A 12159-nucleotide genomic window follows, 5' to 3' on the forward strand; every position below is an offset into this window, starting at 1 on the left:
GGGGGAAATTTATTGGATGGTAAGCTTGAAGAGTCCAGGTGTAGACTCTGATCTCAGGTATGATCAGGTCCCAGTGCTCAAATGATGCCATTAGAAACCCATCTCTGTCCACCTCTTTACTCCTCTCCCCTTTCCAGTAGCTTCACTTTCAGACAGATTTTTATATCCTGATGGCCCCTGGAAGCACCAGGCTCTTATCCTCTCATGTCATCAACCAAGGTGAAAGAGAACTTCTCCATCCCCAAAGTTCCAACAGAAGTTTCCAGTAGAAGTTCCAGGTTTGGTTCTGATTGGACCATCTTGGCTCACAAGACCAAACACCCTGGCCAGACCGGGGTCAGGTGCCCCCAAATCTCTGCACCCAAACCTATTGGGGAAGGGGGCTGCCTTAAATGAAAGATGGTTATGCAACTTCCATAAAAAGAGTGAAAGAGAGAGAGGGTCCAGTGAGAGAGGGGAGGGGGTAAGGGGGGTGGAGAGAGGGTGGCCAAACATGGGCAATGTCAAACAAAGACTAAAGGGGGACAATGGAGGCTGCAGTGCACCTGGCTAGACAGGAAGCAGGCAGCTCCTCTTTCCTCTACGTCTCCTTCCTGCCTCAGGAGAGTGAGTGTGAGGACAGTGAAGCCCCATCCTCAGCCTTCCTCCCCCCTCATTCCCAACCTGGCATCCAGAGCCCTGGCACGCAGCCCCTCACCACCATGCCCTTCCAGAGACACGCCACGGCCACTGTGGCGGGAGCCTGCAGGCCTCTCAGGCAATAAAAAGTCCCTCTGGCTTCAGAAAGCGGCCTCGTAATGTGAGAGCCAGGTCCTTCCTGGCTGGACTTCTCACCACACACATCATACAATTCCTTCTTTCCCAGCAGGTAATTTTTCCAGGGAAAGAATCACCCCTCCCCTGTCCTGTGCCTCTGATCCACCGCTTGTTGGCCAAGGCAGGACCAGCAACGCTCCTTGGCTGGACTTCAGCGTTTCAGTTCAGCCGGGGGTGCTAGGCTGGGATCTAACCAAGGACTCCGAGGGGCTCACGTTGTATGAATCATCTCTCCAGAGCACCAAGACGTCAAACCACACTTCACCCCTCGCTCTTTCTTTCCTGGCCGCTTTAGCTCATTGGCGTTTAAAGCAACATGGCTGGCAGCAGCTCATCTGGAACATCCTGGCATGCTCCTCTTTCATGAGAACAGGCACCCTTTACCTCAGAGAAAGAGGAACAGAGAGGCAGGCAGACAGACAGACAGATGGACAGGGAGACAGGAGTCCTGCGGACGGTAAGGATAAATACGGATTTCAAGCTTCTGCAGCAGGATGGGGAGCGGCAATCCCACCCAAGGTTGCACTCTAGCTTGGGATGGACCAACAGCTTCCCCTGAGGAATCTGAGTGGGTTCTTTCTGGTGTGATGTTCTGAAGCATGTCAGCATTCCTGGGGACTATCAGCCTCCTCCAAGTGACCTGAGCGGGGGTGTGAATAGCGAGCTCTCACCGCTTTGGGCTGTGCAGAGGGAGAGGCTGGGAATACCGCTCCAGAGGTTTCCTCTTGCTGTGAAAATCAAGGCAGAGATGCCTCATCCTCAGTTCCCCAAATACTCTTGAAGATCAAGGGGCAGATAAGTTAATAATCTATTATAAATTCTAATGCAACACAGTTCCCTGACCAGAGCCTCTTCTCCTTCGGTGCCTCGAGCGTTAGCCAACGTTTCATCAAAACCAGCTCCCTTCTGCACGCCCGTGTCTGCTCTTCCCACTCACCCCAAGAGGCTCGCACGCATGCGCCTTCCAGGTGCATGTGCTACACACACACACACACACACACACAAGCACACATGTTCATGGACAAACACAAACACACACAAAGCCAGACCCTGATGATCCTTCCTGATTTATGACCCTACCTTGCCCAGTCTGGCTTAAAATGATCATTTTTCACTCTCAGAATGTTTGAATGCCACAAAATGATGCTTAAAAACACCAAAAAGTGAACACACACACGTACACAAACACACATCAAGGAGACTCTCAGAGTGTTTCCACAAGATATTCATTTCTGAGAACTTGTCTTCTTGTGAGTTCAGCATTACTCCTTGTTCCATCTAGGCCTGATCTCCAGGGTAATGAAAGCAAATCCCAGGCCCAGCAGTAGCCCGGCCACGCCTATGGGCAGCCCTGTCCATTTCTTGGCAAGCAGGAAGTCCACCTCATCAGCTTGGAGACCCTCATAGCGCCACTTCAATACCTGCTCAGTCTTAACTCTCCCTCTTACAAAGTGGGTCTAACAAACGCCACTAGGAGTCAGGCTGAGGGAATTCGTGTGTTAACCCTTTGGAAGATGAACACATGATTATCACCATTCAGCCAGGCGGAGGGCGGGGTCATTCTGACCCTGAGACTCTGTCTGGGTGACCAGTTTAAGAAAGCATCAGGGGGCTTCCCTGGTGGCGCAGTGGTTGAGAATCTGCCTGCTAATGCAGGGGACACAGGTTCGAGCCCTGGTCCAGGAGGATCCCACATGCCACGGAGCAACTAGGCCCGTGTGCCACAACTACTGAGCCTGCGCTCTAGAGCCCACGAGCCACAACTACTGAGCCCACATGCCACAACTACTGAAGCCCGTGTGCCTAGAGCCCATGCTCCACAACAAGAGAAGCCACCGCAATGAGAAGCCCACGCACTGCAACGAAGACCCAACACAGCCAAATAAATAAATAAATAAATAAAATAAAATAAAATAAAATAAAAAGAAAGCATCATAGTCTAGCAGCTGGGTGCAAAAAGGAGAAATAGCCCCCTTAGGAACCGCATTTCCAGCAGAATATACTGCCATCACAGATTTCTACTGAACATAATAATAATCCTAAAAGAAAGCCTCTGCAGGGCTTCCTGCGTGCCCTGCACTGTGTGTCACGTGGATTAGCTCATTTGCTTCTCTGAACTACCCTCTGAGGAAGGTTCTACCATGAAGCCCTAGTTTATAGATGAGGAAACAATAGTGGAAAAGTTAAATAATTTGCCCAAGTGGTGGAGACAGACTGCACTTTTTTTGCGGTATGCGGGCCTCTCACTGTTGTGGCCTCTCCTGTTGCGGAGCACAGGCTCCGGACGCGCAGGCTCAGCGGCCATGGCTCACGGGCCCAGCCGCTCCGCGGCATGCGGGATCTTCCCGAACCGGGGCATGAACCCATGTCCCCTGCATCGGCAGGCGGACTCTCTACCACTGCGCCACCAGGGAAGCCCTAGACTGCACTTTTAATGCCTACAATATACTGCAGCAAGCTAGGGCCTGAACAAGTGAGCATGGGTGTGGGTGTGGAAAGGAACCTGGCAGAAAACACAGTACAGTACCCTAGAGTTTCAGGCAGTAGGATTACAGATGATTTTTTTCCCTTTCACTATAGCTTCTATATCTCACCTAGATTTTCTCATTTCTACAGTGAACATGTATTGATTTTATAAGAATAATTTTTAAATGTTCTTTTGAGAGAGCATCTCCCATTCCTGTTTCTCAGACCACTGAGTTTTTCCAGCCAGAGCAGCAGAGACAAGGAGGGCCTAGGCTCACACGGTTCGGCAGGCTCAAACCATTCCTCAGATACAGCCACCAAGACAGAATGATCAAGAAGTAGTTTAGTCTGCTGTCAAGAAATACCATCATTAGGGAAGTGGAACGTGGCTTCTTGCACCCCAAATCCACCCATGCTCTGATGTCTGTGGACAGCATCAGGGAAACAGTGGGAAGGATGGAAAGAGACCTGGATGGGTGTCTGGAGACCAGGTTTCTAGACTTCTCTCTTTCTATTTTCACTTGTGGTAGCCAGCTAATTTCTTTACCATCTGAACCAGCTTTCTCACCTTGTGTCCTCTGAGGGCCTCCTGGATTCTAAGATAACCCTAAGAGATGCCGTGTGAGCGCCAGCCACTCTCCATGCTCTTTACATGTACTATCTCACTTCATCACCACAAAAAGCCCAGGGAGTTGATCTTGATATTCCCATTTCACAGATGGGAACCCTGAAGCTCCAAGACTAAATAACTTGATCAAGGTCACAAAGCAGGTAAGCCAATGAACTTGGATGCAAACCTAGGTACAACCAAGCCCCAGATTTTGGAGTTCTTTTTGAGTTAATCACATTGTCAGAATTCTAATGCTAACATTCCAAACACAAATCCCTGGCCCAATCCACTAGCTCCAGCTATGTGTCAAAGTGGTGTCAACATTATCCTTACTGCTTTGGGGATTGATTTTTAAGCAAAGAGCTTTTGTAACTCTCACTCTATTTCAGCCCATCCTTCTCCCCTTCTTGTCATGCAGGCTTCACAAAGTCCTTCAGGGTCTCTCAAGCTTTCCCAGGTTCATCAGAAAGAGAGCTCAGCTCTCTGGCACCCACAGAGAGACAATCACACATTAGCCCCTCGGTGCTGGGCCATAAGCTTTTCCCAGAATGGACCAGAAGTGGGAGGAAGGAGGGAGCTTGCACTACACCCAGCCTGTTAGCTCTTAGGGCAGCCAGCAATAATGGAGAATGTGATAAGCTGTCACTAGAAGCCAGCTCAGTTTTCCGAGACTTAATGGTAGAATAACACAATAGGGTCAGACTAAAAAGGTTCCCTTATGAAAATTTTATCAGCAACTTTGGTAAATGGCTATGCGAAAGGTGCTTTGCTCCCAGGCAGACCTGGGACCCGATTTTACAAGGTACAGGCAGCCTGCATTGCATCACCCCCACAAGATATTAAGGGCACTCAAATTGAATTAACACCAAATCAAGCCGGTGCACTTAACAATACAAATGCACTTAAGGGATGCCTCAGGATGATTTGTGACTAAAGAAAGCAAAGAAGAAAACGGCCTGCAAGCCACAAGGGTGGTGTTGTGTGTCATATACAGGAAAGGCCATAAGTAGAACTTAGAATACCGGAAAACCATGAACTTCGGGGGCTCTCAAATACCTTACACCCAGCCGTAGAGTAGAAGGCCGCTTTTGTGGTATGCAGGAACAATTGATAAATTACAGCCAATTTTCTTAGCGGCATGGTCTCCATTACCTCTGACAGTGGCATAACTACTCTGCTAAGATGATAAGAGGTAATAACGGTGTATCAGGTAGCGCCCCAGGAAATTCTTCGCCAGTTGCCAGGACTCTTCGTGACAGTGATGACACAAAGATCCGCAGTGAGAGCCAAGTGATGAGAAGTGACAGCTCGCCAGGCAGACTGTGACAGGTCCTAAAAAGAATCAGCTGAAAATGTCCCTGGCAGACAGGACCCCAGAGTCAGGGCTGGCCCTTTGGTTTCTTTCCTTTTCCTGTCAACATTCGTCGGCACACATTTTCTCCTCGTATGTCTTACTCTTTTGCTCTCCGTCTCCCTCACCCTCTTCCCACACCCCTATTCTCACCCCCTCACCTTCTCTCTAAAACAGACCCTGTCTACTGAGCTGGAAGACAATTTGGCCATCTTCATAGATGAATAGCTCTTCTGAGATTATCTTGGAAACTTGGATACATTCTGGACTTGGGAGAATTCAGGGGGAAAAAATGGCCTCACTGGGGATTCCTTTCCATCAACTGAAATACACACAAAAGCATGCTTTTGTTATCCTTCCAGGAAAGAGCTGTCTCCACGCAGGGTCTTAGTCTGAAAACGGGCTCCATTTGGTTGGAGGTGGCCTAATTTTGTCAGAGTTAAAGCAATTGCTTGTCGAATCAAGAGGGGGCTGGGAAACTGAGGCAGGCAGGTGCCATTTTTCACTGCAGAGAAAAGTTCTCGAATACCAAGAAGGACCATTTCTAGCTGCTGGTGGGTTCCAGCCGGGACTTGCTTGCTCAGGAGGCAGGCATTATCATAAGAGAAACTGGGAGGACACGAATGTCTCTGTGTCTGGAATGACAGACCTTGGGCCCTTGCTCTGCTAGAATTCAGCCGTGTGACTTTGAGTGAGTTGCTTGACTTCTTGAGTCGTACTTTCTCCTTTAGTAAAATGGAGACATTTGCATCTTTTCTAATGTCCTCACTGGATTGTCTTGAGGAAGCATCAAAAGTAATTACGGGAAAGGTCTTTGAAACTAGGAACCACCTACACATATAAGGCATTGTTATTATGAAAATAATCTACGAAATACACATGCAGACCCACTTCTTACAAAACCAGTGCTAGGTCCCAAGAAAGAATATTCAAACTACCTGGCTTTCAATAACAGCAGCCTCCTCTCAGATAATCAGAGGAAGAGAAGAACAAACAAATGTGAAGGAAATCCACTGAAATCCCCAAACTTCACTGTACCAATTACATGCTTGCTTCTCCCACATTGAACTTTGAAGCCAAACAATGAATGGTATCATTCCTGGCATTCCCAAGCTCACCAAATACATCTGAAGGCTGTGTTAGGACATCTTGCTTCTCAAAGGGGAAGCCAGAGATTTGCCCCATCTTCAGATCATCCTCAGAGAAGTCAGCTAGCACGACAGGTGACAGCATTGCATGATACACATCCTTCTGGGTCCTTTACCTTCACCCTGGGCACCTGGAGCCCCTGCCCATGTTCTGCCCTTTATTCTTGTACAGTACCCTTTATGTGCTTAGGGATCACTACTTATACATTGCTTACTTCTTACCTATTATTAGTCCTCTTTCCTCAAGCAACCTTCTTTGAAGCTCATAAATCATTATTCAACAATGGTTCATCCAGGCAACAACTATTTATTGAGTGCTTACTATGTGCCCTGCATGGGGCTAGGTGTCAGGAATATAAGGGTATATAGACAACATCCCTAACTCAAGGAGCTTACTTTCTGAATCACTGTCCCTTTCTTAACCCCATCTTTGGTTTCTCTATTTAGTCAGAAATGCAGAGTTCTAAGCTTTGCACACCTCTCTAGTGAGGCAAACCTCTCAATAAATTGGAAAGGAAGCAAAATTTGTGTTACCCAGGAGCCTCCATGTATATGTTGCTAACTCCATCCTTCAGGCCCATCCGACAGAATTCATTCCTCCCTTACCTGGGCTCCCTTAAAGGCACACATACTTCTATTATATAACGTGTTCAATTATTTGTTTAAGTGTGTGTGTCTCTCTCTCCCAAACACACTCTGGGCTTTTTGGCTTGGGCACCCTGCTTATCTTACTCATACCTGAATCCAAAGCACATTTCACAAGGCTTGGTCCTTAGTGGGTACTCAGTAAGCCTTTGTGGAATGAATGAATGAATGGATGGATTTATCTCTTGAGTTTCCTGTTCATGACCATCTTCCCTTTCTTCTTTACTATCCCCAACCCCAGCCTATGATCCAGGGAGGCAGTGCATCTCAGTGGTGGCAACTCTGGCTTTTTCTGTAGTGTTTTGGGGTTGGTTCCTATTGGCTTGCATGAGCAGACTGTTAAATATTTGGGAATTTTTTTTGAGCTGATTTAAACTGTTAGAAACTTGAAATTGGCTGTGGTGGAAATATTTATGTGATGGAAATCAGTAAATACTCCGTATCAGGCATTTAGGGTTTTGTTTTGCTTTTGTGTTTTGGGAGCCTGTTTGTCAGCACACCACTGCTCTGATTTAGCCAGACTTGGATTTGTGGCTCAGCGTTGCCCCTCACTACTTACGTGACCTTGGACAACTTGCCTGGTATCTCTAGGACAAAGTTGCTTCATCTATAAAATGGGGATGATCATTATGGCTTCACAGGGTTATTGTGCGACTTAAGTGTCCTAATGTTTATAAAGTGCTTAGCACGGTTCCTCATACATAGTAAGTAGCCAATAATGTATTAGTTTTAGTATTAGCATTATTCTCTGGCTTTCAGTTAATGCATTCTTTCATCCAGTTTGTCATACTTTTTCTTTCTCATACCTCAAAGGATTTGTGACAACTTAATAAAGCAAAAGCCATAAAGTAGAAAATACAAATTCAAAAATCAGAATAAGGGAAAATAAAAATCATTCTACAAAGTCAAAATCACAACGCTATCATTTGATGGAATCTAACAGACTAAGGCTCACTAGAGTGTTAGCTGGAGATTTCTTAAGTTGTCACCAACAGAGTCACAAAGTGTTAAGAGTTGACAGGGCCTCAGAGATCTTCTTGTTCAATTCCTTACCTTACAGATGGAAAACTGAGGTCGGCAGACAGGAAGGAATCATTTCTTGAGCACCTCCAGGCATGATGGCAGATACTTTCACTTTCATCATCTCCATGCCGTTCCATTTTACAGATGAAACCACTGAGGCCAGGGAAATTGCAGGCCCCTCCCAAAGCCACTAGGTCGGTAGTGGTAGAACTGAAATGGGACACAGATCCCCATTTCCCAGTCCACTCCCCTCATCTTTCCAGGTACCATGTTGTCTCCTCACTCCAGGAAGAGCCGTATTGTGATAAGAGCTTCCTGAAGATCAAAAAGTCTCTCAAGATCCAACAGAATCATAGTCAAATGGAGAAACTGCAGGCACTGTGGTGGAGGGGACTTCCCAGGGAATTTCCGAGGTCTGCTTGTGACATATGAAAGAAGGACATGCATATGCCCATTGGCAGGAATAGCTGCTTTTGTATAAAACCCATCCTCATTTTGTGTTGGCTTTTGAAAAGACAGCTGTGTTCTTAATTCATTCATTTGTGGCCCCCTCTGAAGTTCAGGTCTTTTTCTGCTGATCTTATAACTAGATTTTTTTTCTAACTTCTACTAACAGCTTCAACATCATTCTTCACACGACCTTCTGTTGGAGTGGTTAATAGGCACAGAAATCAAATCTCTTTTCCCTTCTTCTTCATCTGAAAGAAGCAGCACCAAACAAGAAAGGGGTTAAAGCAATAGATGGGATGGACATGGGAGGGCAAGGAAGAGCCTGCATAATTCACAAAGTGAATGAGTTGACAGCAATGTCTCATTTGTTAGGCCACCACCCTTCTTTGGCAGCAAGCAGGCCGGTGGCCCAGCCTGAGAGTTCTGGGTTTTTTGTTGTTGTTGTTGTTTTGCGGTACGCGGGCCTCTCACTGCTGTGGTCTCTCCCGTTGCGGAGCAGAGGCGCCGGACGCGCAGGCTCAGCGGCCATGGCTCACGGGCCCAGCTGCTCCGCGGCATAAGGAATCTTCCCGGACCGGGGAACGAACCCCCGTCCCCTACATCGGCAGGCGGACTCTCAACCACTGCGCCACCAGGGAAGCCCGAGAGTTCTGTTTTATGAGAATTGTGTTATTGCCCTCAGAGCTGTAGCTGACCTCACACCAAATAAACACGTCAGCCACTTCTCAAGTCCCTGTTCCCAGGTGTGGCATGGAGGCACTGTGCAAGGACCCTGATGGCTGCCGCTCCCTTTCTCCCTGCCTCCACTCAGAAATGGCTCTCGAAGTTCTGGCGTTCATGCTAACATCCCTTTTCCTCTCTTTCCTTGTCCTGTTCCCCAAATCATCTGTCACATCTGTCCCAGATCTCACTAACCGGACATGTATTGCCATCTGAGTGCAGGGCAAGCCACTTGCCTTTAGAGAAACTTCTGGATATCAAAGAAGTTCCTGGAGACCTTCAACATGGCGGAAGAGTAAGAGGCGGAGATCACCTTCCTCCCCGCAAATACATCAGAAACACATCTACATGTGGAACAACTCCTACAGAACACTACTGAACGCTGGCAGAAGACCTCAGACCTCCCAAAAGGCAGGAAAATCCCCATGTACCTGGGTAGGGCAAAAGAAAAAAGGAAAAACAGAGACAAAAGAATAGGGACGGGACCTGCAACAGCGGGAAGGAGCTGTGAAGGAGGAAAAGCTTTCACACACTAGGAAGTCCCCCTGCGGGCGGAGACTGCGGGTGGCGGAGGCAGGGAGCTTCGGGGCCACGTAGGAGAGCACAGCAACAGGGGTGTGGAGGGCAAAGCGGAGAGATTCCCGCACAGAGGATTGGTGCCGACCAGCACTCACCAGCCTGAGAGGCTTTTCTGTTCACCCACCGGGGCGGCCGGGGCTGGGAGCTGAGGCTCGGGCTTCGGAGATCGGATCCCAGGGAGAGGACTGGGGTTGGCGGCGTGAACACAGCCTGAAGGGGGCTAGTGCGCCACGGCTAGCCGGGACGGAGTCCTGGAAAAAGTCTGGAGCTGCTGAAGAGGCAAGAGACTTTTTCTTTCCTCTTTGTTTCCTGGTGCGTGGGGAAAGGAGATTAAGAGCGCTGCTTAAAGGAGCTCCAGAGACGGGCGCGAGTCGCGGCTAAAAGCACGGACCCCAGGAATGGACATGAGACGCTAAGGCTGCTGCTGCCGCCACCAAGAAGCCTGTGTGCCATCACAGGTCACTCTCCACACCTCCCCTCCCAGGAGCCTGTGCAGCCGTCCACTGCCAGGGTCCCGTGATCCAGGTACAACTTCCCCGGGAGGACGCACGGCGCGCCTCACGCTGGTGCAACGTCATGCCGGCCTCTGCCGCCGCAGGCTCGCCCCACACTCCGTGCCCCTCCCTCCCCGCCGGCCTGAGTGCGCCAGAGCCCCCGAATCAGCTGCTCCTTTAACACCGTCCTGTCTGAGCAAAGAACAGACGCCCTCAGGCGACCTACATGCAGAGGCGGGGCCAAATCCAAAGCTGAACCGCTGGAGCTGTGCGAGCAAAGAAGAGAAAGGGAAATCTCTCCCAGCAGCCTCAGAAGCAGCGGATTAAAGCTCCACAATCAACTTGATATACCCTGCATCTGTGGAATAACTGAATAGACAACGAATCATCCCAAACTGAGAATGTGGACTTTGGAGGCAAATATATATATATTTTTTCCCCTTCTTCTCTTTTTGTGAGTGTGTATGTGCATGCTTCTGTGTGTGATTTTGTCTGTATAGCTTTGCTTTTACCATTTGTCCTAGAGTTCTGTCTGGTTTTTTTTTAGTATAGTTTTTAGTGCTTGTTATCATTGGTGGATTTGGTTTCTGGTTTGGTTGCTCTCTTCTTTCTTACTTTCTTTTCTTTTTTTAATTACTTTTAAATTTTTTAAATAATTATTTGTTATTTTAATTATTTTATTTTTTTCTTTATTTCCTCCTTTCTTTTTTTCTCCCTTTTCTTCTGAGCCGTGTGGCTGACAAGGTCTTGCTGCTCTGGCTGGATGTCAGGCCTGAGCCTCTGAGGTGTGAGAGCTGAGTTCAGGACATTGGTCCACCAGAGACCTCCCAGCTCCACATAATATCAAATCAGTGAAAGCTCTCCCAGAGATCACCATCTCAACGCTAAGACCCAGCTCCACTCAACGACCAGCAAGCTACAGTGCTGGACACCCTATGCCAAACAACTAGCAAGGCAGGAACACAACCCCACCCATTAGCAGAGAGGCTGCCTAAAATCATAATAAGGTCACAGACACCCACAAACACACCACCAGACGCAGTCCTGCCTACCAGAAAGACAAGATCCAGCCTCATCAACCAGAACACAGGCACTAGTCCCCTCCACCAGGAAGCCTACAGAACCCACTGAATCAACCTTAGTCACTGGGGGCAGACACCAAAAACAACGGGAATTATGAACCGGCAGCCTGTGAAAAGGAGATCCCAAACACAGTAAATTAAGCAAAACGAGAAGACAGAGAAATACTCAGCAGATGAAGGAGCAAAGTAAAAACCCACTAGACCAAACAAATGAAGAGGAAATAGGCAGTCTACCTGGAAAAGAATTCAGAGTAATGATAGTAAAGATGATTCAAAATCTTGGGAATAGAATGGAGAAAATACAAGAAACGTTTAACAAGGACCTAGAAGAACTAAAGAGCAAACAAACAATGATGAACAACAAAATAAACAAAATAAAAAATTCTCTAGAAGGACCCAGCAGCAGAATAACTGAGGCAGAAGAACGGATAAGTGACCTGAAAGATAAAATAGTGGAAATAATTACCACAGAGCAGAATAAAGAAAAGAGAATGAAAAGAATTGAGGACAGTCTCAGAGACCTCTGGGACAACATTAAACACACCAACATTTGAATGATAGGGGTCCCAAAAGACGAAGAGAAAAAGGGACGGAGAAAATATTTGAAGAGATTATAGTTGAAAACTTCCCTAATATGGGAAAGGAAATAGTCAATCAAGTCCATGAAGCGCAGAGAGTCCCATACAGGATAAATCCAAGGAGAAACACGCCAAGATACATATTAATCAAACTATCAAAAATTAAATACAAAGAAAAAATATTAAAAGCAGCAAGG

The 12159-nt window shown here is 47.5% G+C and overlaps 1 long non-coding RNA gene across 1 annotated transcript in view; it reads right to left on the reverse strand.

The window, feature by feature from the left end:
* LOC307189332 overlaps positions 1-12159 on the reverse strand; it is a 119400-nt gene that overhangs the window by 83075 nt on the left and 24166 nt on the right. The window contains exon 2 of the long non-coding RNA XR_013829150.1: positions 8090-8757. This is a non-coding gene — a long non-coding RNA (uncharacterized lncRNA). The remainder of the gene's footprint in view (positions 1-8089; positions 8758-12159) is intronic.

The sequence above is a fragment of the Stenella coeruleoalba genome, assembly GCF_951394435.1.
Source record: "Stenella coeruleoalba genome assembly, chromosome: 7".
NCBI classification, from domain to species: Eukaryota; Metazoa; Chordata; class Mammalia; order Artiodactyla; family Delphinidae; genus Stenella; species Stenella coeruleoalba.